We start from the raw sequence: 22034 nt of genomic DNA, 5'->3' as shown, positions 1-22034 counted from the left end.
AGCCCAGGGGTCAGACCCCTTCAAACAGCCATTGAATAAATCATGAGATAATGGGGGGGTACTTTTACCTCTTTGCACTCAAAACAATTCTGCAAATGAAACCACAGAGTCTCCCCGGGATATTACATTTTCATCCAGCTACACTGCATCACCAAAATGTTCTATTAACATAATCAAGATATGTTGTTACCTCAGCCAGGCAGCCTATGTTTTCACACCTGTCTGTTTGTTTGTATGTTTATTTGTTTGTAAGCAGGATTACACTAAAACAACTGAAGGGATTTCCATGAAACTAAGTAAAAGGGTGCAGTATTGGTTCGGGAAGAACCCGTGACATTTTGATGTGGACTTCTCTTTCCTTAACATTGTGAGATAGGGTGTTTTTAAAGATTTTCACAGTTTTCACAGGGAATAATTCACAGTTTTTGAAAAAAACTAGGCAAAGGGAGGGAAGTGATAACTATGAGTTTGTGCTATTTATTGCTGCTTGACTGAATTTGAGGGGACTGCTGGGCCTTGACAGAGGTATGGGCTCTACTCAGTGCCTTTAATTTATGTTTTGATAAGGTTAAATGTTCAGAAAAACACAATTAATTTCTGCCAAAGTAGTTGACCTTGCATCCACTTGTTGTGACGACAGCCTTAAACATGATGAGGAGCCACAGACAGGCCAAAACGGTTGAGAAGCTTTTTGATTTAAATACAGAACAATTAATTTATAAGTTTATTGTCTGCTCTAATTTGTCACTTCAGAAAGTTTCACGACAAAATGTTCCGGACAAGAAGTAAAAAGTAAAATAAAATGGAAATAGTCAAATAAATTAAATTAAAATTTTACACTTGTCACAAATGAACATTTAATTTCACTGTGAAGTGTAAAACATATGAGGTATTTTGTGGATATTCTTCTTCAGGGATTTCAGTGACTAACGTCCTCCTGTAAGGACGACTCATGCAATTTTAAATTTAATCAACTCATTTTACATTATAGTCTTGTTTTAATTTGAATTGAGATTTGAAGGGAAACCATTAAATAAGTGCCGAAGAATAATGACAGCCGTAAAAGAGGGGGACGACTCCTGATAAACGCAGCAGATGGACAGAAATTAGTCTTCTGAGTCTTTAAAAAACTGCTACAGTTAAAACTAAAAAGAAATATGTGTGCTGCCAACTCCAGGAGGTTAAATTTATATTTTATGTAATCAAGAAAACCATCTAATATCTTTTAATGTAAAATAATATGAGGAATAAAAAGTGAGTATATCTGAATAAAAACTGGACTGAATATCCATCAGAGCACGAGCTGTCTGAGGTTTCTGCTTCATTCTGACCTATAAATTCACACTCTGTGACCCTGCAGCTCAGTATCCATGACTGAAACAGTCAAAATACACAAATACCTGCATCAGTGCAAGGCTGTCGACCCTGTCAATCATTTTAGACGATTATAACTGGATCATTGTATAAAGTGCAAAAACAAATAGACATGCATCAGCTTTATTTCACTGAACCAGAGGGAGTTGATACAAGTCTTAAGTAGAGCTACTGCCCACAAAGAGTTTTGAGGAACTGAATGTATGTGTACATGCACATACTACTCATATACTGTATTTTTTATTTCTGTTTTTCTTTATTTTCCCACTTACTTCATTTGTTTGACTTTATTTATTTATCTATTTGTTAATGATACATTTTTCCACCTACTTAATTTATTCAACTATGTATATTTATTTTCCCAATGCACTTTATTTAATTAACTTTAGTACCAAGTTTTTTTGTTTAACTTTATTAATTTATATATCTATTATCTATTTTTCCACCTACGTTACCTGTTAAGCTGAATTTATTAATTTTCCTACTTCCTATTACATATCTATTTATTTTGTGTTTGTTCAACTTTGCTCTTATTGTTTGACCATGTGTATTTTCCCGATTGTTGTCATTAGACTGATTATAGTCACTAGACATTACTTTTACTGCACAAACATAGTTGGTCAATAGAATATAAGATATTTGAATTTTTTACTGTATTGAGTAAATACTGGGTATTTGAATTATTACAGTGCTGAATAAATGTTAAATATTTTAATTCTTATATTTAGTAAATACTGGATATTGTAATTCTTACTGTATTGAGTAACTACTAGATATTTTAATTCTTATAATGAGTAAATACTGGATATTAGAATTCTTAAATAGAGTAAAAGCTGGATAGTAAAGGTAGTAAAAGTAATCTGTGAATACTCCTCATGTTGTATGTGTGTTTACATGTATTTTTCACAGCACATTCCTCTGACATGCGCAGCAGCAAAACGAAACCACCCGCAGTCGACCAAAAAAGAAAGAAAAAACGTCAACAAAAAGCACGTGTCGCCCTCTCGCTTGCCGTACTTGGCTCCGCCATTGTTATAGGCAGCTTCGTTGCTAACCGGACGTCTTCATGGTTGCCAGGAACAAAGCGGTGAGTTTCCCATGGAGGTGTCGGGAGGTTTCCAGGGGCGCACACGGCTCTGAGGAGGACGGACCAGGTTTCCAGGTACTTTAACTCTTCCTCTTCCCCCCCCGCTGTCACTTCACCGGTGCTTAGCAGTTAGCATTAGCATCTGTCACAAGTTTGCTCTGAGGCTCGGGTGGTGAAACTTTGGTCGTATTTCCGTGTTTGGTCGCTTTTGCTTTGTCGCGTGTGAAGCGGCGCGTGGTCAGAAGTTTCCCGGTCTCACTTCCGTGCACTTCACGTGAAGTTGGGAGAGTTTAACACCCGCTGCTGTGGCAGGACCTCAGCCGAGCGGAGGGTCAGCTCCCCGGTGACAGCTCCACGGTGCTCTCCAGCCTCCACACGCGAGTCCGTCTAACCGCTGGTCAGTCCTCTGTCCTGGTCAACATGTCCCCCCCCCCAACACTTACAGGAGTCCTGTCGCTGTCCAAACCAGAATCTGTAGAGCAACATGCAAGACTGTGAGCTCAGGCAGCAGCTGATTGCACCAGAGTTTAACTGAGTTTTATTGTAAAGGCCTAAAAGACCAAATCTTCTTTCACTTACATGCATCAGTTTTCCACCATTTAATGCAAATCGGTTGCCTTGAGGTGATTCAGGCTGGACTGGCAACAAGGGATGCAACATGCTGCACCTGCTAATGCACATTATTGTATTATTCTTTATTTTACTGTTATCTGCTGCCTATTATCTGAACCCACATGTATTAGGGTTGATGTGATTGATTAGTGAAATATTGTTGAGGCAACTCATGTCTGTGGAAAGGAAAGAGAGAGTGTTTGACATTGTGTGGTTGGGGTTTTACTGAAGTCTGAGATCTGCTCCATGGTCGAGGCTTGTCTGGGATTACGAGGGGAAATGTAGGATCATCTGTGGTAAGGAAACTGGCAGATATGAGGGGGTAATGTTGCTCATAAATGGTCCTGATATGAACTTTCACTGAACTGTCATTATGTGGGTTGAGAGAAAATTGTCCCCATAACAAAAGTACAGTTGTATTGGACCATTTTATTACTTATTCATGGCTGCTAGTAACCTACACTGTCAAAATGAATGAAGAAATAACTAAATACTCATTAGGTATGAATGTTTTTATTGATTAATGTCTTTAAATATAATTTTATATTTAACAAGTAATAGTTTATTCTACAGAAGTTGACACTCGTTGAAAATGGCCAGCAACTTTCTAAGAAGTCAAGTTGATGTCTTCAAATTATGTGTTTTTATTTATCTAAAAACCAAAGATATTCAGTTGGTAATGACACAAAACAGATAAACGCTGCACATTTTTCCCATTTGAGAAGCAGCAACCAGAGAATATCTGCTATTTGTGTATCAATAAATGACCCCTGTTTCGTCTCTGTGTGCTGCAGAGGACTTTGGGTCATCACAGTTGTTTTTTTAAAAGTGCCATATGAATAAAGATGAGTTGAACTCAGTTAAATGATTAATTCATCATCAAATTCATAAGACAACTATAGTGTTTGTGCTCTGGGGTCAAGTCGAATGTCAAAAACTGTTTGCAGGAAATATTTTGAAGTCCCATCATTGTGCTGCGCTGTTAAAAATGAGAGCAACACAGTTTTGCTCTGTGCAGCAAGACAGTTTTATGAGCGCCCTGAGAGTGATATGGAAATAATAACTATCACCGTGTGGTACTTATTTAAATGGTATGAAAACCAGACTCTGATTAGGGCATGAAAATGGAGAGCTTGCCTCTAAAAATATGGAGGATCATTACTGAAGACACCCCCACACACACACACACACACACACACACACACACACACACACACACACACACACACACACACACACACACACACACACACACACACACCACCCCCCACACCCAAACATTCATTTCCAGAAAGGCTCAGGATGAGGAGCATTTCTTCGGAGATTTGAAGGATTATTGAGTCATTAATGGTCACCTAATGCTCGTGATATATGAGGTGTCACGCAGGTGTGAAAATCTAGGTCCAGTAATGAGCTAAAGCGTGTCTTCACAGGTATAATCCTGAATCTAGACTCCACATTTTGCTAAGAGAGGCGACACGGATGGCAAAGGTTAATCCTCCTATTTATTAAAAACGGAGAATGCCATGTGTTCTGGCCAAGTCTGAGTCCCTGTTGTCAAAGACATAACCAGAATCTGTGCGGCAGAAATGACACTGGAATTACTTTCTGCATTCAAGCAAACCAGTGAAATCCTGTAAGAGCATAACTGCACAGCTATTTCTATCTGCTGCAGAGATGTCAGCCAATATACGTGATGTTTAATTTTGTAACTTTAAGCATTTCCTGTTTTGTTGTGTGGATTTATGGGAGGTGATTCATAATATGATTTAGTTTCTAGTTAATTCCTTAATAAGTATGACACGTGCAACCATGCATATATAACCATAGCTTTAATCAAAAGACTGTGCCTTTAAGCTCAATGATTTAACAATTAACAAAAACTCAACTCCCAACAATTTTGATCATCTATTTTAGAGCAAAATCTATTTATCGACAATATTTCAAAACAAGTCCGGCATTTTTGGTTTTCTTGCTGCTTTTTGGTGAAATAATTTTATGATTTTCCAATGAAATTTTCAACATAGTAATTGGTAACTAAATTTGATACATTTTTAACAAATGAGGCCAACCTCACACTAAAACATTTAAATTGATTGCAACCTCTTAGCAAAAAAACAAGTTTTAAATCTTTTATATTTTGGAGTTCAGCATTTCCAGTGATAGTCCCACGTTCACAATATTTAATCCCTTTTTGTTGTGTTGTGATGTGAAAGATTAGGTTCAGGAGTTCACCTGCCTCCTTCTACTTGGGCCTGATTTATTTAAGCAGTGTTGAGGACTGCACGACCAAGATGTAATAGGGGTGTCAATATTCGTCATGTCAGCAGGTTGTGCTTCATTAATCTGCCTGATTGATCCAGCATCCATGTGCTTCAATGACCTTGCTTTGCACAAATAAGAACTGCAGCCATGCCAGTGATACCTGATCTACTTGCTCTGTTGATGGATTTATGCTTGACTTATTGAAGGCACGAGACAGAGACAAATGTGCACACCCAAGCTGTGAGTGCAGCGCATATTCTTCATGTGTAACACAAGAGGAGGCCTATTGTGACATTTTATGATGTAATGCAGTGATGACTGTGGAAGCAGATTGAAGTCATTGTGGTCTGTTGTATTTTTTTTACGTCTGATCATGTGTTTGTCATCATTTAAAGGAGACCATAGAGATAGATTACGAGAGGATGAGAATGTTTTTATTGATTTACATTTATTTGATTAATTTATACCAGTGGCTACAATCATAGAGGATTAAAAACTTAATGGCGAAGTTGCACAGCCTCAATTGTCCAATTTCTCTTTATAATATAAAACAGGCTACAAGCTACTGAGAAATTCACTTTTCAGAGTCGATGTTTCTCAGTTGTTGGACAGTTATTCCGTCTGAAATGGTCTCAACATGTTCGGATGGAGGATATATTGCTTTTTAATCAAGCTGAGGATCAAACTGACAAAATGTTCTATTTTCAATAGATGACTGTCTGTGACACATTTAAAGAACAATGCAGCATTTGTTGTAACAAGGGGGTCATTTTTTATTGGAAAATAGCAGAACAAACAATAGAACATGAGGATTCAGTGTTCCCAATGAACTTTCATAGACCGTGGCGACCCACCATAATCTATTTTGTCTTCCCACCGTTTTATAATGATCACATTTTTTTTCCACCTCTCATACTAACATCGAAGATCTCTCACTTATTGTTTTTCATTGTAGAGCGGTGTGTTGTGGTCTTTGTTCCGCTGTTGCTCCCTCGCTCACAACCACATTCACCTGTCTGGCACGGTTGGTTTGACATTGGCAGTGAGACGTCCTGCTTCTTTGGTGGATTGTCAAAACATCCAAAAAGCTTTTACCATTCTCGGCAGGCAGGCCGAACTCACCATTCAACTCTGCTTTAGCTGTTTGCATTCCCACGGCGGGCAGGCAGTCACTCCAGTGTGCATGAGAGTGACCTAAAATTACTAAACATAAAAGCTCTATCCTATTTTTACAAAAAAAATATTTTACTTAAACATAGCTGTCCATAGCAACAATAATACCTACACATTTGCCATGAAACCATAATCATAGGTTTATTCCATAACCAGATAAACTAAATCCCAAAAGGGTTTGGGGGAAATCGCAAATGTAACATCATGAATGGCTTTACTAGTCTTCTTTGTTAGAAAGGACTTTCAACTTCCATTTAAAAGAAAATTACACTGTTTGTTGTAATCTAGTACTGTATACTATTGTAGTAAAGTGCCCTTGCAGTCTTTATTTTGATTAAAGGTACATTTGTCTGCACTACATTTCAGATCTCTGTTCACTTGAAGTGGACGTCATAGGGAAGGTGACCCTGCTGCTTGGAACAGACCTAAGCTTGAATAAAAAGCAATAACCTTACATTTTAACTGAAAGTCTGTCCTGCATACAAATTCATAGACTATTCTCACATTATGAATGATATCCCTACACCTTATTGTAATACTGCCTGAAGATGATTACTCACTGTAATCCTATCATTAGAGTAAATGTAAACACTATCATGGCCTATCACTGACCTGTCAATTAATATTACTATGTTGTTGCTTGCTCCATTGTTTGTTATTAATTTTAGACTGTCCTCTCTGTTTGGTTGCACCCTGTGTAAAATTGTCCTGGCACCGTTATGATTTCATTCCCAAAATCTGTCTGACTAGACTCTCCTGCCTGAGGCCAATACAGCTAAACTTAGCTCGGTGGATGGCACCATGTTGAGAACATCTCCCATGTTCTGGACCAAATTGTTTTTGTCCCACTTGAGGTGAGAAAAGGTGACATTTCCCATTATGAGATGTTTTATTGAGCCTGAAGGGAATTCGGGAGCTGGATAAAAAGAGGGAGGTGGGTGAGAGGGTGCCATTTGAGTGAATCAATAAATGTGTGTATTTTCTATTTATTATTTTGGGTCTGTGAATACAGTACATTCAAAATGTAGAAGAGTGGATAATGAGATAAAATCGATGAATCTGTGCCTGATAAGGTTTTTTTCCTCCTATGTGTTTTTTGTTTTATCTATAACATTGTGAAATTTGTCTTGCATCACAACAGCAGCTCCATTTACAACATTAAATACTACACTTAAGACAAGAAAAACAAAGGATACATACATATAACATCACATTGATCCACAAATGACAATTAACAACGTGGGATTAAGTTCCATATTTCATTTTTTGGATCGACTGGTGCACAAACGAGTGCTTCAGTCCAACCCTATTGAATCATTTCAAAGACAAAGTTATCAACTGAACTGATATTGACAATCTCTCCACTTTCAAGACTCAAGTTTCATTAAGTCACATTAGATGAATTACTTCTTCACATTGAGACCTCTCCTTAAAATATGTAACATAAACAAAATCATTTCTCATTTGCCTTAAACCACTCTGCTAGCAGCTTTAATTTCCTTAATTGCATTCAACTGACTCCTGTACTGTGATATTCATATTTCTATTTAACAGAGCTGCATACTTCAAGGTTGTCTTAATTTAAATTGGTAAGGCACTGTAGACAAGTTAGATTCCTGATAGTAACATTAAGAAAATGTATAGTTGAAGCTTCCCTTAAACCCATTCTAATAGCATTCGGTGTCAGTGGTCCAGGTAGATTCTACAATATAATATCCTTGGAAATAGGAATGTCTTGGAAGTAGGAATGTTGGTTTGTGATTATATCTGGATGCTGTTTTCAGTCAGCTTTTTGTGGCTATTTGCTGCTATGTATAATTTTTTTCAACTCATAGCGGGTTTGACATTGTCAAATCTTTTCAGGAGAAACCATTTTCTTGCTGCCACTTCTCATTCTTTAAAAATCTGAAGTGACTGAAAAGTCTTTACCCTTTTGTTAGTCAGTGAAATGTACTGACAGCCAGGAAGATTAAAATTTTTAATTGAATGGTTTTCTGCTTAAATATTACTCAAACATCACTCAAGGTTGTTCACTGTTTGTACATTTGTTATTTACGCCTTTATGTACACCGCAAGAGTAGACGAGAGGGTAAAATTGACATGCAGATGAAGCATCTTAATTATAGTCACCTCCCCTGTAAAGGTGTCATGCTACCTTCTGTTCTGCGTCACTCAAATGGCTGTTAAAAATACATCTATTTCAGAAGTTTAAACATCCTCTACCTTTCTGGTCCTAAAATAGACTGGTGTAAATGACAGTATGAGAGCATATGCTATATGCTTCCCAGGAGGCTAAAAAAAAATAGAGCAACGGACTCGCTCATACTCCAAGAGTCACATGGGAAATGCTGTAGGCCGACGTATGTTACATATAGAGGGTGAGTAAAAATTCCACAGTGACCTTGCAGTGTACACCGAGGATAAACAGAAGTGCAATGCATTGGTTTTACTTTCAGGGCATAGTTCAGTGCCTGATAACGGGTTCCATTTAATCCTAAACACTGACCTGCTATACACAGCCTTTTTTTTCCTCGGGCAGACTGAATTGCTGTTGAGATTGGTCTAACCGCCTCGCAACAATGTCCTTTATCACTGCCTGTGGTCAGTTATTTAGGCTATGTGGCTTTCAGCTTATGGGGTAAATCTCCTCAGAAGATCTCAATAGGTGTTTGATCTAATGTGAAGTTTCCAAAAGGTGTGAAGTAAATTAATTTCATAGCCCAGTAAGTCTGGAAGCTGCAGTGACATTGACAAGTGAGGGTGTGGGGGGGGGGGGTTCATCCTAATCTGACGCAGACATGGCAAGTGAGAAGCGATTACGAATTGTCAGAACAATCTGAATCACATGAACCTGTACTTAACAATAAAGCCTGGACGATTTATTGGTTGCCTGAAAATAATTTGTCTTTCACGGACATATTGCTATCTGTGTTTGTTTTCCAACATGCTGGGATGTGAAAACATTTATTTTACAGAATAAACAATGCAGGAAAGAAAATCTTAATTCAACTTCTATATATTTTGATGTTTTCCTTTTGTTTGTTTATTTTTTCCACGTATAAAATTGATCATAGACCATGTCTTCGATGGAATTGATAAACAATCAAACCGATGACCTGCAGCAATCTTCTAAATTCCCATCTTTTATGCAGTGCAGGAAATGTTGTTGTGTTCATCACGCCCCAAACACGATCAGTGTTACGTATTAAACAACAACAGGAGCTTTACTTTCCTCTTTGTTTTTCCACGGATTACCTGATCATCTCATGATGTTCTCCGTGCTTTCAGCCTTTTTGGTAGTTACCTTCACGAATGTCATATTTTTCGAAAAATATGAAAGCCACACTTTTAATCAGGCAGTGCTGATGGTGGGTTACAATTTTTGTGATTGAACTAAATCTCCAGTTGTAGTGATGAGCTGTGAAGACTTTGATTAGAGCAGGAAGTGGTTACAACAGCACTGCATACTTTACCCTTGACTATCTTGTCCTGTTTGAATGACATCCACTCACTTCAAACTAATGGGAACTGGAATTAGATTTTGCCAAGGATTTTTAGGCACTGTTAGATTTTTACAAGTTGGCGTCTGTCGTACCTCTCTGGTTTTATATGCTATGTTTTTATGTGTAGGATTTATGGAGAGTAACATAAGAAATTAAGTAATTTATTTACCCTTGGTGCATCCAGTAAAAACTCTGCTACAGGCTGGTTCCCCGATGTAAACCACACACTGGATTTTTTTGACTGGACAGTAAAGCTTCAAATGACTGTACAACTGAAACACAACCCTGGTAGATTTTGTAAAGACGGGCTCGGCCCCGTCATGGAGACTTTTTGATGAAAGATAGCAGCTGATTACCTGCCAAGTCATTTTAAATGACTCCAGCTCTAAAGCCAGGATACAACCCTGACAGAGCTGTGTGTCTGAAGCAGCCAGACATCTGGATTAATGTGCGAAAAGATTTGACTGGTTATACTCCCCTAGAGCAAGTGATGGAGTCAGAGATAAATAAACTGAACCAACATGGGAGTTTGTATCCTGTTTCATGGGCAGTCAAACGTTTTACCCAGTGAATGAAAACAATCAGATTTTTTAGTATATATTAATGAAACACTATAATCCTTGAATTATAATCGTCAATTCTCCTGTGATTAAATCTTTGATGTACAATTTTGTCACTAATAAGTGTTTCTACAAATGCAAGGATTACTCATCATTTAAATTTAATAATGTGACTTAATGAGGGACTGCATTTAGCTGCTTTGCCAGCACACTGGACGTGAAGGCTGGGCACAGTAGGCTCTCATGTCAGGCACTGCCTGGGTATTTGTATTAACTGCTGGTACTTTATCAAAGAAATGTTTCTCTTTCTTACAGCTGGAATTGGCACATAAAATTCCTTTTGTCAAATCCCAAAACTATTTCACTCTGGCCATCAGTCTTTTCCTTTGCAATGGCTGTCTTCTGCTTATGTACTGGTTTGCTATATATTCCATAGAATGAAATGTTCCTAAGATAATATAATGATGGGCAATGCTTTCTCCAGCTTTAAAAAAGAAATACAGTACGTAACAGTAAATTACTTCTCAGAGTCCAAGGCTATTTTGGCTGGTATTTTAATACTTTAATTTGATCATGTTGGCTTGGCTCCAGGGTTTAATATAATATATGTATGTTATGTGTATAATTTTTTTGTGGGAGGCTCAGTAGCTAATGCCAAATGGCAACGTTAAGTAGTATAATGTTACGTTAGTGTGCATAAAGGAGATTTAACTACCATCAGCGGAGAACTGGTAGAAGGCATTAAAGGTCTGTGCAGAGTCTGGATTATGTCAATGAAGGGACACTCTTCTGAAGTTGAATTTAAGAAACGCATTTGGCAAATACAACATTAAGGGGGATTAAAGATGTGCCGTATTTTCTGAGAGCCACTAGAAGTGTGTGGTGTTTTCTCTCTATATAAGCTTTATTCTTGCTGAGCTCTGACCTCTCTCTTTGTGTGAACTGTCATTATGGTGGCCTTGGCTTACCTGGGAGACGAGTGACAGCTGCTGCAATGCGAATGAGGAGTGACACAGACAATTAACGGGCCGGATTCAGCCTGGTCTGACCTTCTGATCAATGCCCTCCTATTTAGATCTGGCAGGCTAGGGACCAACACTCTTCTTCTAGACTAATAAAGACGGCACTGAGAGCAGCTCCTGGGATGGACTGCCAATACTTTTAACACCCCCATCAATCCTCATTACTGTTAATGGTTTCTTTGCAAGTGTGAGCTGGATGTTGAAGAGGGTGTGGGTGGGCATGGGTGTAGTTTGAGATGTGGCTACATCATAGTCATCATATTATCACCCCAGTCATTGGAATGGCGGAGATAGTGTGTTGACTGATTGCTCTAATACAGTGTGAAAGTGGTTATAGGGCTGATCATAAGCACCTCGTCGACTTTACAGGAAGCAGGAAAATTTGACATGAGGAGAATATTGCAATTATCTTGTTCGAGACTTGGGGACCAACACAAGTTCACAATCCTGGATGAGGTACATGTAGCTGAGTTTGTTCACAGGTGTTGGGGAGTACTACTTAATATGTGACAGATTTTAGCTCCAGAGAAAGGTGTGGTTCAGGTTGAAGAGAACAAGTTTGCAAATGTTGAAAATCTTAGGGTTGTGGAGTTTGAAAGAAGTGAGTTTGTCAAACCTCTCCTGGCCACTCTTCATCTCTGTAATCTCGTTGCATTTTGGAGAATGTAGGCATCAGGCTCTGACAAGGAAGAAGAATAGTAATTCAGTCTAATTATATCAGCTTATTGTAAAACTGTCTTGCCACACAAGTCTGATTTCTCTCACCAAAACAATCACAGACCTTTTATCCACTCCTTTATTCATAAATTCAAATACAGCTGTAAGAAGGTGTCCCTTTATCTTCATAACAGAAATTCTGAATCTCAAACCACAATGACAGGGGCGTTGTGTAATAATGAAGCCTGAAAATGCCGAGACAGTGGTTTATGTCCTTGTACTCTGAGGTCTGATTGCACAGTTCTGGAAAGTTAATCACAGCAGCAACTAGAATGGTACTCAGTAGAGCCCTTACTTCTGCCAAGGCCAAACCATTACATGATTGTGTAGTTATTTTACTAGAAATATAAAAGAAACAATTGTCTGATAATCAAAATGATTTGTTTGTCATAAAATATAGTTAAAGAAAGTGAAAACTTTGCTTAATCTTGCTAAATAAACTAATCAACATGAAATCAAAACATAACCTCCTTGTTGAAGGTCATTCCTTTCCCTTCTGTCTCCATACTGGGCACATAGCCTGTAAATTAGCACAACGCTACATGGTCCACACTACAAGGTAATCTGGCTCAAATATGTGCGCGTGAGAGTTTCATTGGCCAACACCACAGTTTTGCTGAGTGGCTGAGGGACAGAAAGAGCCAGAAGCAACTGCTTTGCAGGATCCCTCTGCGACAGGATCCCCGCTGAGCGAAAGCAACAGTCTCATTGAAATGAGTGAAAAAGCTTGAGCTCTTGCAGCATTGCAGTTATCAGTGTGAAAGGTACTTTAGGCTGTGCTTTCTCATCCAAAACTGAAATGTGCTACATGAAAATCATCTTTATGGCGACACATCCGTTACATAGCAAGGAGGACAACACAGGGAGAGGCATAGTCAGGATTTTAGCAGCACCGGCTTAATTTGGTTATTTTTGTTTTGCAGGCTCAAAGATGAAGGCACACCACCGCAACACCATGTTTTTCAGAGAGAAGTGGCCTCTCTTTTGATAGAGGCTGGTCAATGACCGCAACATCACAGGTATGATTTCCATGGCATGAGAGATCCAGACTTTTCAAAGTTGAATGAGACCATAATCTACCACATCCTACAACCCTTATTTTAAGTCTCTTAGAAAATGTTCTTTTTTATTAAATGTTCAGACAAATTTAACAATTCAACTAATAACAAGCTTGGATCTTTAGTATTTCTCTCTCTCTCCTCGACTTTTTCTAATTTAGAACATTTTCAATAATTATCCCCCAGTTTAACACCTCTCTAAAGCCTAGTGTTAATTAACCTAATGGCTTTAAAAGAAAACCAGTTGTGGAAAAGGGACTAACCGCTTAAAATCAAGTTCCTTTAAATTTTTCTCATATGCTGTCATTATTCTTCAAAATGTGGCACTTAACAGTAGTCGATAGCGCCTTCAGAAACTGCAGTCATGTACCTGAGGTTGTGATGTCTTTATGTGATGTAAAAGATTTGTTATGGTTCAATGTAAGTCGAAGTGCAGTAAAACAGCCCTTAAAGCGTTTTGCTTGCAGGGTGTCTACTGTTCTTTGTTGTCCCAGTGGCTCAGGTGGTGCCTGCCGCTCAGGCTATTAATACTGGAATCTGCCTTCAGATTCAGCAGCAGATAACAGCAGCTGTATCTCTTCTAATTGTCTGTTGCCCAAGAACTACTAACTACTGGAGATGTGGGCTGCATGTCAAACAGTTTTCTTTAACAAGATTCCGTGCCTGCATTTGGGCACATGCACAAATTAGAGACCTGCTCATTTGAATTTACTGCAGTGTATTTTTTCCCGTGGCATAATTATCGAAGCTCAATTTTGATTTGGGAAATGAAGCCATATGACTATCCTTTAAAATTATAAACTAAAAAAGGGATTGGTCAGAATTACTGAACAACAATACCGGGTACTGCATTGGCATTTAAATATACATTTCAATTAAGTTGCAGATGAACAGGAATCATTGCTCAATAACTTAATTGTCTGCGTACCGTGAGTCCGTGTGATGTGTGGGCACGTTGTGATACATGCAGTGGTGCCCCAATGGACTCAATTGACTCTGGCGAGACCTTTTTATCAGTGTGCCGATATGTGTTTTATTACAGTCTGCATTGTTTCCTTGTTTTCAACTTTTAATAGACCTTAATGATTATAAAATGTAAAATGTTCTACATACTTATCACTTCTGCCTCTGTATCTGACCAGGATCTACCAAACCAATCAGTGTGTTGAAGGGAAAATGAACATTTTGGCAGCATTGCACAGTTAATGACTGTGCATCAAATGCCAATTTTCAACTCCTGTTCTCGTCCAATACACACAATCAAGCTCATTTATAGAGGAGCTAGAGTCAACAATGCTTGTTGCTACCTGTTTGAAGCAGGACTCATTAATATGAGTTGTTGTTCATTACTGTGCCAAGTGGGAACTTGACAGCATTAAGCACTATAATGAGGAGCGACAATTCCACTTTACCATACTGTGAATGGTGTCTTGACAGCTTATAGTGTGTATTAATTATATAATGTGTGTTTGCTTGAGAATTCATTTACTGTGTCTCCTGAACAGCAACTAATAATACCTGGTAAACCTCTTGAAATGGTTAGTCATAGCACACAATTTTATGTTTGCATTTGTATTCGGCGAGTAAAAAATTGGCAAATCGGTAATAAGCTGCAGTTCCTGTCTGTTTGTCTGTGGCTCACATGTGTCTTCAGAAACAAAAGCAATGTTTCTTTTAAGTTTATGTAGCTTTGCATCTATCTTCTATAGAGCTCACTCTATATTTCCCCCTACCTCAGTGTATGATTCACATCGCTTAATGTGAAGAAACTGCAATTTTAGCTGGTTGCTCATTCTAATTTTACACATACTAGATTTCCATGTAATACTCAGTAGACGGTATAATGCCCTAGTTATTGCCCAATGTGGAGGCAAATAGGTCACAGCTCCCATTTTTAACTGGGGGATAGTTTGAGTTTCTGCTCAAAGATGTCTCACCTCTGTGAGCCAGCTGGAAGATGTGATAAGAGCCTTTTCTCTTCTCTTACATATAAATCTTATTCAAAATACTGTTGCTATTGTCTTAGATTTGAGATCTTTCAAGTTTCTGCCAAATTTTGCCTGCCTTCTTAGGATGGAAAAAAGATTGTGGGTGTGATTTCTCCTGATGATTGTTTATGGTATACATCTTAAATATAATTTGATGAACATAGCACAGGCACTTGGACTTGATCATAAATAAATTTGCTCCACTGAATGCCAGAATACACACTTTCACATATGCTATTACAGACACATTTTAATGATGCTCAAAAGCAACTAATAAACCATGATAACTGTTAATTCATATCACTGAATCAGCTTACAGTGTCAGTAAATTTGGACCTAATTGCTGGAACCGATACTTTAATTTCCAAGTGCAGTTCTGTCTCCATTTCAATCAAACTTCTTATTTGTATTGAGCTTTAACTCTGATTTGTATCATCATTAGTGCCTGCTGCCAGTGTCTTTAGTTTGGATTCACTGTCCCTGCACAATATGACAAATAAGTGGGCAGAATCACCCGGTATGGAAAGTAGCACAGTCAACACTTGGTTCAATGAACACATCATCCAAATCTCTAATGTGTTTTTCTCTTCTCTCTTTCCACAGCACCAGTTTTGTGATGGTGGTATCTAATTACAATATCTTCAACACATCTCAGCCTCCAGCCTTTTGTATTTAAAAAAAATATTGCGAGGGATTTTATTTCTACTAGACTGAAATGCCTATTGAAGCACCTACAGACACTCCAGCACACCAACACAAATACAGTATATGCATTTTTTTTAATCAGCATTTTTGACAGTTGGGAAAGTTTTGCTCAAAATTTCTTCCGTCTCATGTAGGCAGAGTTTGTGGAGCTGTTTCTTTACACTGAACGGGGAAGGAATGTGAAGACAGGCTCCCTTTGAGTCACAGGAACTCAAGAAAAGGTGTCTCTTAGCATGTCACAGAGGAATTTCCCACTGCAGACAAACATCAATCACTTTATGAACAATTCAAAAAATGTTTTGTCATGTATACAAATATACTTAGAGAATAGACTTGTTTGCTTTCTTTCTGAGATGTAGATAAGGAGTCATGATACTGCTCTCCTGCCTTTCTCTTATAAATTAACACAACGGCCAGGACACGGTCAGCTTAGCTTAGCTTAGCAAGTAAATTTAAGTTGTTGAAACTGGCACAAACCCTTCTTTTAAAAGTCTTTTATTTAATACAAATGAAAACCGAACTTCTCGACCTGAAAACGATCTGGCGCAGACTGTTTCCTCTAAAGCTACAACTACTTGTTTTACTCTGTGTTTTTGTTCACCTTGAACAAACAACTTATATATCATGTTAATTGGTGGGCTTTAAACTAGATTTATGCTCAAAGCATGGGGGTTAATGGGAGTCCTGTCATAGGTGCGTTCACAGCATAGGCTGTGATTTATGTTTTAGCGTCGGTTGGTACCGCCTCTGCATTGCTAGAGGCATTTGCTCTATATGATCAGCTCATGTTTAATATTCTGCACAAAACTGTTTACATGCTGTCATTTATGTTCATTGTGTTCATGTCCATTCATTCAGAGTGATGGATGCGATGAGCAGAAGGTTTGCAGTGTGAACAATCTGTAAATGTCTTCAACTGAAATGGAGAAAATCGATGAGTCTTTCTTAAACTTCCTTAATGTTAAAATTCAATCACATTGATGGGGATGTTAACATCAATGATCGCTTTCTCTCACACTTCTCTATTCTCAACGACGCTTGACACTACAAGTCACGTCCATGCACATGTATTCAGCACTATTACTCATATATCCCATTCACACACTGACAAGTGCACCCATTAAGGGCCAATTGGGTGTCTTGGTTAAGGACGCTTTTACCTACATGACAGCAGGGGCTCAAACCACTAACCCTCCGATTAGTGGACAGCCCGCTTCTGTCTCCTGACGGATTTAAAACGAGTATCATTCTGGACCAGGTTCTAAATAAAGTTCCTGCTTGGGGGGGTAGTAACAAGAACTATTGCTTGCACTGTTGAACATGCTCAATAGGCCAAGAACTCCAGCGTTTTGTTTTAGTCGGTCAATCTCCACAATATCTCATAAAATCAATCAATCAATTACATTTTATTTGTATAGCTCATATTAACAAATCACAATTCGTCTCATAGGGCTGCACAAAGTGCAACATCCTCTGTACTTAACCCTCAACAAGAGAAAGGAAAACCTACCAAAGAAAACCCTTTTTACAGGGGGGGCTCAAAACGTCATATAGAGCCCCATGTGAGGATCCCTCTCCCAGGATGAACAGAAGTGCAATATATGTCGCATGTAACTGAACACATCAACAATATAACAGTATTCACAACATTGATTATAAGAAATATTGTCAGTAATGGTAGAGTATGCGAGTAGGCGTATTGTATGTCATGGTTAGTAATCATAGTCCACGAAATCTGTCTCCGCACTTTAATTTCAGGTGCTTTGTTTACGCTTTAGTCACTAGTGCTTGTCACCTTTACGATCAACCTCTTCTTCTGTGTTTAATGTTGTTGTTGCTCGATTTTATTTATACAATATTACCTCTTTATTACTTAAATAACTGTGGCATCAAACGTCTTTGTTTTGTACCATTGCTTCAGTATAGAGATGTGGGCAGCACTCCTTGCCCCTCCGTCTCTCCGTCTCTCCGTCTCTCTCTCTCTCTGGCAAAAATACCCGACAAGATGAACACTACTTGATGTCACACTCCTGAGACACCAGATGTTTCTTATGCACAAACTGAGAACAATTACATCCCAAGTTGCCGTTTCAGAATCTCAAGGGTGCCCACGTTTGATTGTATCATGCAAATATATGTGCAGTTCCCCCCCTCCCATTTCCTTGTCAGTCACGTAGGAGAAAAGCAGTTTAAGATGTTCAGCATTTCCCACTTGTTTATTTCTGTTCATGATCTGCTTTTTCAGTACTTTCCCTCTCTAATCACAACATCGCAGTCATGCCTATCAGTCTGTGTTTTAGCATCTGGGGGAGACTGAATGTGCCTCATTGTTTGCAGGGAGATTGCAGAGTTCATGACATTAGATATTTGTACGTCTCAAAGTTGAGTAATGGTGCAGTCAGTCAGGGGTGTATGAACTGTGATAATGGGTCTGATATGTAATTTCTGAGCGATTCAAATTCTTTACTTTTATTGGATCTGTTAAACACAGTGACACGTTAATTTCACTTGGTGACATGTTCATTACTGTGTGAAATGCTCTCTGAAATGAAATATTGGTGCCACCAAATTACGCGCCCCGTGCCACTAATGGGAAAATGTCAGCCAAGGCAGGAGCAAAAATAGAGCTCTTTGGGGGTTTTGAGTTTAAGCAACTCCTTGTCTTGTTTAATTGCTCTGTAGTTTATATTGTAAAACTGTAAGATTACTACTTTTACAATTGGGCACAGCTTTGCAGAGCAGATATAAAACAAAGTACATCACAAAGTCATGCCCACGTTAACTCACAAGTCATTAAATGAGATGTGCTGCTGCTTGTTCTTTGTAGATTATGATGTTTTTTTGACGTGTGGAACAAACCTTGACACATGACAAGTCCGACTCTGACGTGAGCTTAACCAAAGGTTTATTGTCGACACTGTGGCATCTCATGTGTACAGTAGAGGCCACAGTGTTATATTCAGCTCTGGAAAATATTTGTCATCGTCAAATATTTCTTCTCCTGTGCCATGTTTAATCAAATCAATTTACGCAACCACACAATCTTAAGTCACAACAATGATAATATTTATAGATGGATAGATTGATGGATTACTTTATTGATCCCCGAGAGAAATTAAATTGTCACAGCAGCAGCCACGTTCATCAAAATACAATAATAACAGGGTACATGCTGCATACTAATAATAATGTTCAGTGATAGCATAGCAATAATAATAACAATGGAATAGCTTATATGGTAATAATAGTAATAGCTTAGTAATACTTCAGTGGCAGTAACGTAGTGATAAAATATGTATAATGACTCGCATAATATTAATATAATACACATTTTGTAAAAGGTACATAAAATATGGTGTAATGATTGAATATTATATGTATGATATTCTCGATATATTCGGAGTGGAGTGTTTAGTGCAGAGAAAAGAGGAAAGAGCAGACTGGCAGAATGTCTAGTGCAGGTTATAAGTGGTCAAACAATTTTGTTCAGTCCAGTTCAGTAACCACAGATCTGGCAGAGGCAGATGGATTGTATATCGTGATAGCACCAGCCAGGGAAAATTTCCTGTATCGTTACTTTCAACAGAGCGGTTGAATGAGTCTGTTGCTGAAGTTGCTCTTAAGGTCTGTCCACTGTTTTGTGAAGGTGTGAGTAGCATTCTCCATTATTAGAAGCAGTTTTGCCAGCATTCTTTCCTCGGCCACCTACTCCAGGGTGACAAGCTAAGAGCCGACAACAGACTCTGTTTTTCTGATGAGTTTATTGAACACACCACAGCAAAGAAGACGGTGTTAGCAACAACAGACTCACATCTGGAGCATCTAGTTGCAGACATTGAAGGACCTGAGCCTCGCCAGGAAGTAGAGCCAGCTCATGCCCTTCTTGGAAGCCTAGCCAGTTGCTAGTTGCTATCCAGCTGCACGCCTTAGTATTTGTATGATGGGACAATCTCCACATCAGTCCCACTGATGCAGAATGGAGAAAGCTGGGGCTTATTCCTCCTGGAATCCACCACAATCTATTTTGTCTTTGCCATATATTAAACATTTATGATCCAGGCCATGTTAAAAGATGCATTATTTCTCAGTTTATGCTCCTTCAGACAACAAATGGAAGAGGACATTGACATGAGTTCACTCCTCTGGGAAAACCACAAGGAGAAGAAGGCAGAGGGTCATCACATTGACATCACAGAGAGCTGCCTCCCCCCCCCCCGCGTCTCTGTTTCTCTGCTACTGGGCAGTGGTGGTGTAAATTATTGTCCTGGGTAAAAATAGGCTGACAGTCTGGCAGGGCCAGGTGGTCTCATCTGCCAGTTCGGCGTCCTGCTCCCCCCTCCTGGAAAGATGGTGTGCCGCTAGTTTGTCCCCACTTTAACATTGGCCTCAGATGTGCTTGTTCTTGTATACTGATCAAAAGGTGCCCTCACAGATACTTTGTTATACATGAGACAGACCTGATCTTTTATTAACTGGTCTGCATAATATCAAATGTATTAAGAACAAATAAACATCAACTGTTTTTATTTAGGTTTTGAAAATATGAATTGATGAATAGTAATTTTTCTAGCAAAAAGGTAATTTTATGGTTTATAACATAGACTGTATGTAAAGATGGAGGACATGTCTCCACTTCCTACTACTATCCTGAAATGAAGTCAAAACATCTTGGATACAAACACTGAGAAGCTTAAGTCTGTGCAGTCCATCAGATGGAGCCATGGTAGCGAGGTCCAGGTGATAAACACACACGACCAAACGTGAGTCAGTCTCAGCTGTGAATCAAGACATTTCACCCCATTTTTATAGCATCAAATAACTTATTAAAGCCAAACAAGAAGAACTGCTTAAAGTGACAGAAACAATCTTTGAGAAAAATATATTTGACACGCACCCTGTGTCCCATCCACTAACATGGAAGAGGCAGGATGTATGCCCGATGTATGCACGGCGATCGAGATGCTTTGGCATCTCTTTTAGGATCTACAATGTCATCCATTTATATATACACCATTTTTCCTTTTCTTAACATTAAACTAAACTAATTATCCTTTTTATACTGTTGTCAACCAAACAATCAATTAAACATAAAATATTGTGCAGGTTACATGACTATGAATTAGACCATTAGATGCAGCCCTACCATTAGCTGGAAATAATTCTATGTTTGGCTGTGCTCATGATTCTTTGGACCATTTTCACAAAAGATAAACTCGTGCTTGTTATTTGTGTCAAAGTTAAAAGTTACTACTTCATTTACGAGATTGTCGGACTACTTCCAACCTGTATTTATTCGGTTTTGTGTTGTTCTAAAGTATGTTATAAGGAGAGAAACTGTTGTGCATCCAATTATCCCTCCTTGTATCCAATCTCTTGCCACCTGGATACGGTTTGGCTGCTGAATATTCAGCATAACAAGGTTTTCCCCCTGGTGACAGTTTTGGAGCAGCAGCCGCAACAACCATCATTACTGTGTGGTTATTACAGACTGTGTGCCTCGCTTTTTTTTTCAAACTTTGGATTGTTTTCTTAATGGCACATGCATTTTTCCATGCTTAACTACCGCTGGGAAGTTTTTATGGAGTTTTACTTAAAATGATGTGTCTAATTGAGCAGTGTCCTGCTGATTAGCCGAGGTCTCAACACGCCGGAGTGTGTGGTGTTTGTAGAACTGTTGATTGGGCAACAGTTAGGACCATACAATGACTTTTATAGGTCATGTCTCTATTGTAACTATTGTCATTTGTTAGTCTTCCGAGTCTAACTTCTCCCTCTCATTCTGTTGTGTCCCTGACTGTGTCCATCTCCCCCGTCATCACTCCTTCCCCACATCTTCAGCTGTTTCCCATCAGAGGTGTTGCCATGTCACCAGCAACGCTAAGTGTAATGGCCATGGGAACATTTTCTCTACACCTGCAGCAAACATGAAGCTCGCTGAACAGAGAGAGGTTTATCTGGGATGGCAGGCCT

At 38.7% G+C, this 22034-nt stretch overlaps 1 protein-coding gene across 6 annotated transcripts in view; it reads left to right on the top strand.

Moving 5' to 3' along the window:
- Nucleotides 1-2377: 2377 nt before the first annotated feature.
- The window catches only part of enox2 (ecto-NOX disulfide-thiol exchanger 2), a 163445-nt gene continuing 143788 nt past the window's right edge, over nucleotides 2378-22034 (top strand). For 5 of the 6 annotated variants that reach the window (XM_035161739.2, XM_035161737.2, XM_035161734.2 and 2 more), the window contains exons 1-2: nucleotides 2378-2536; nucleotides 13237-13332. The gene's annotated coding sequence lies outside the window, so the exon portion shown is untranslated. The remainder of the gene's footprint in view (nucleotides 2537-13236; nucleotides 13333-22034) is intronic. The other variant, XM_035161740.2, reaches the window with a different exon arrangement.

Source organism: Hippoglossus stenolepis, chromosome 7, assembly GCF_022539355.2.
Source record: "Hippoglossus stenolepis isolate QCI-W04-F060 chromosome 7, HSTE1.2, whole genome shotgun sequence".
In the NCBI taxonomy this organism is placed as follows: Eukaryota; Metazoa; Chordata; class Actinopteri; order Pleuronectiformes; family Pleuronectidae; genus Hippoglossus; species Hippoglossus stenolepis.
This window is presented reverse-complemented; position numbering and strand designations above follow the sequence as displayed.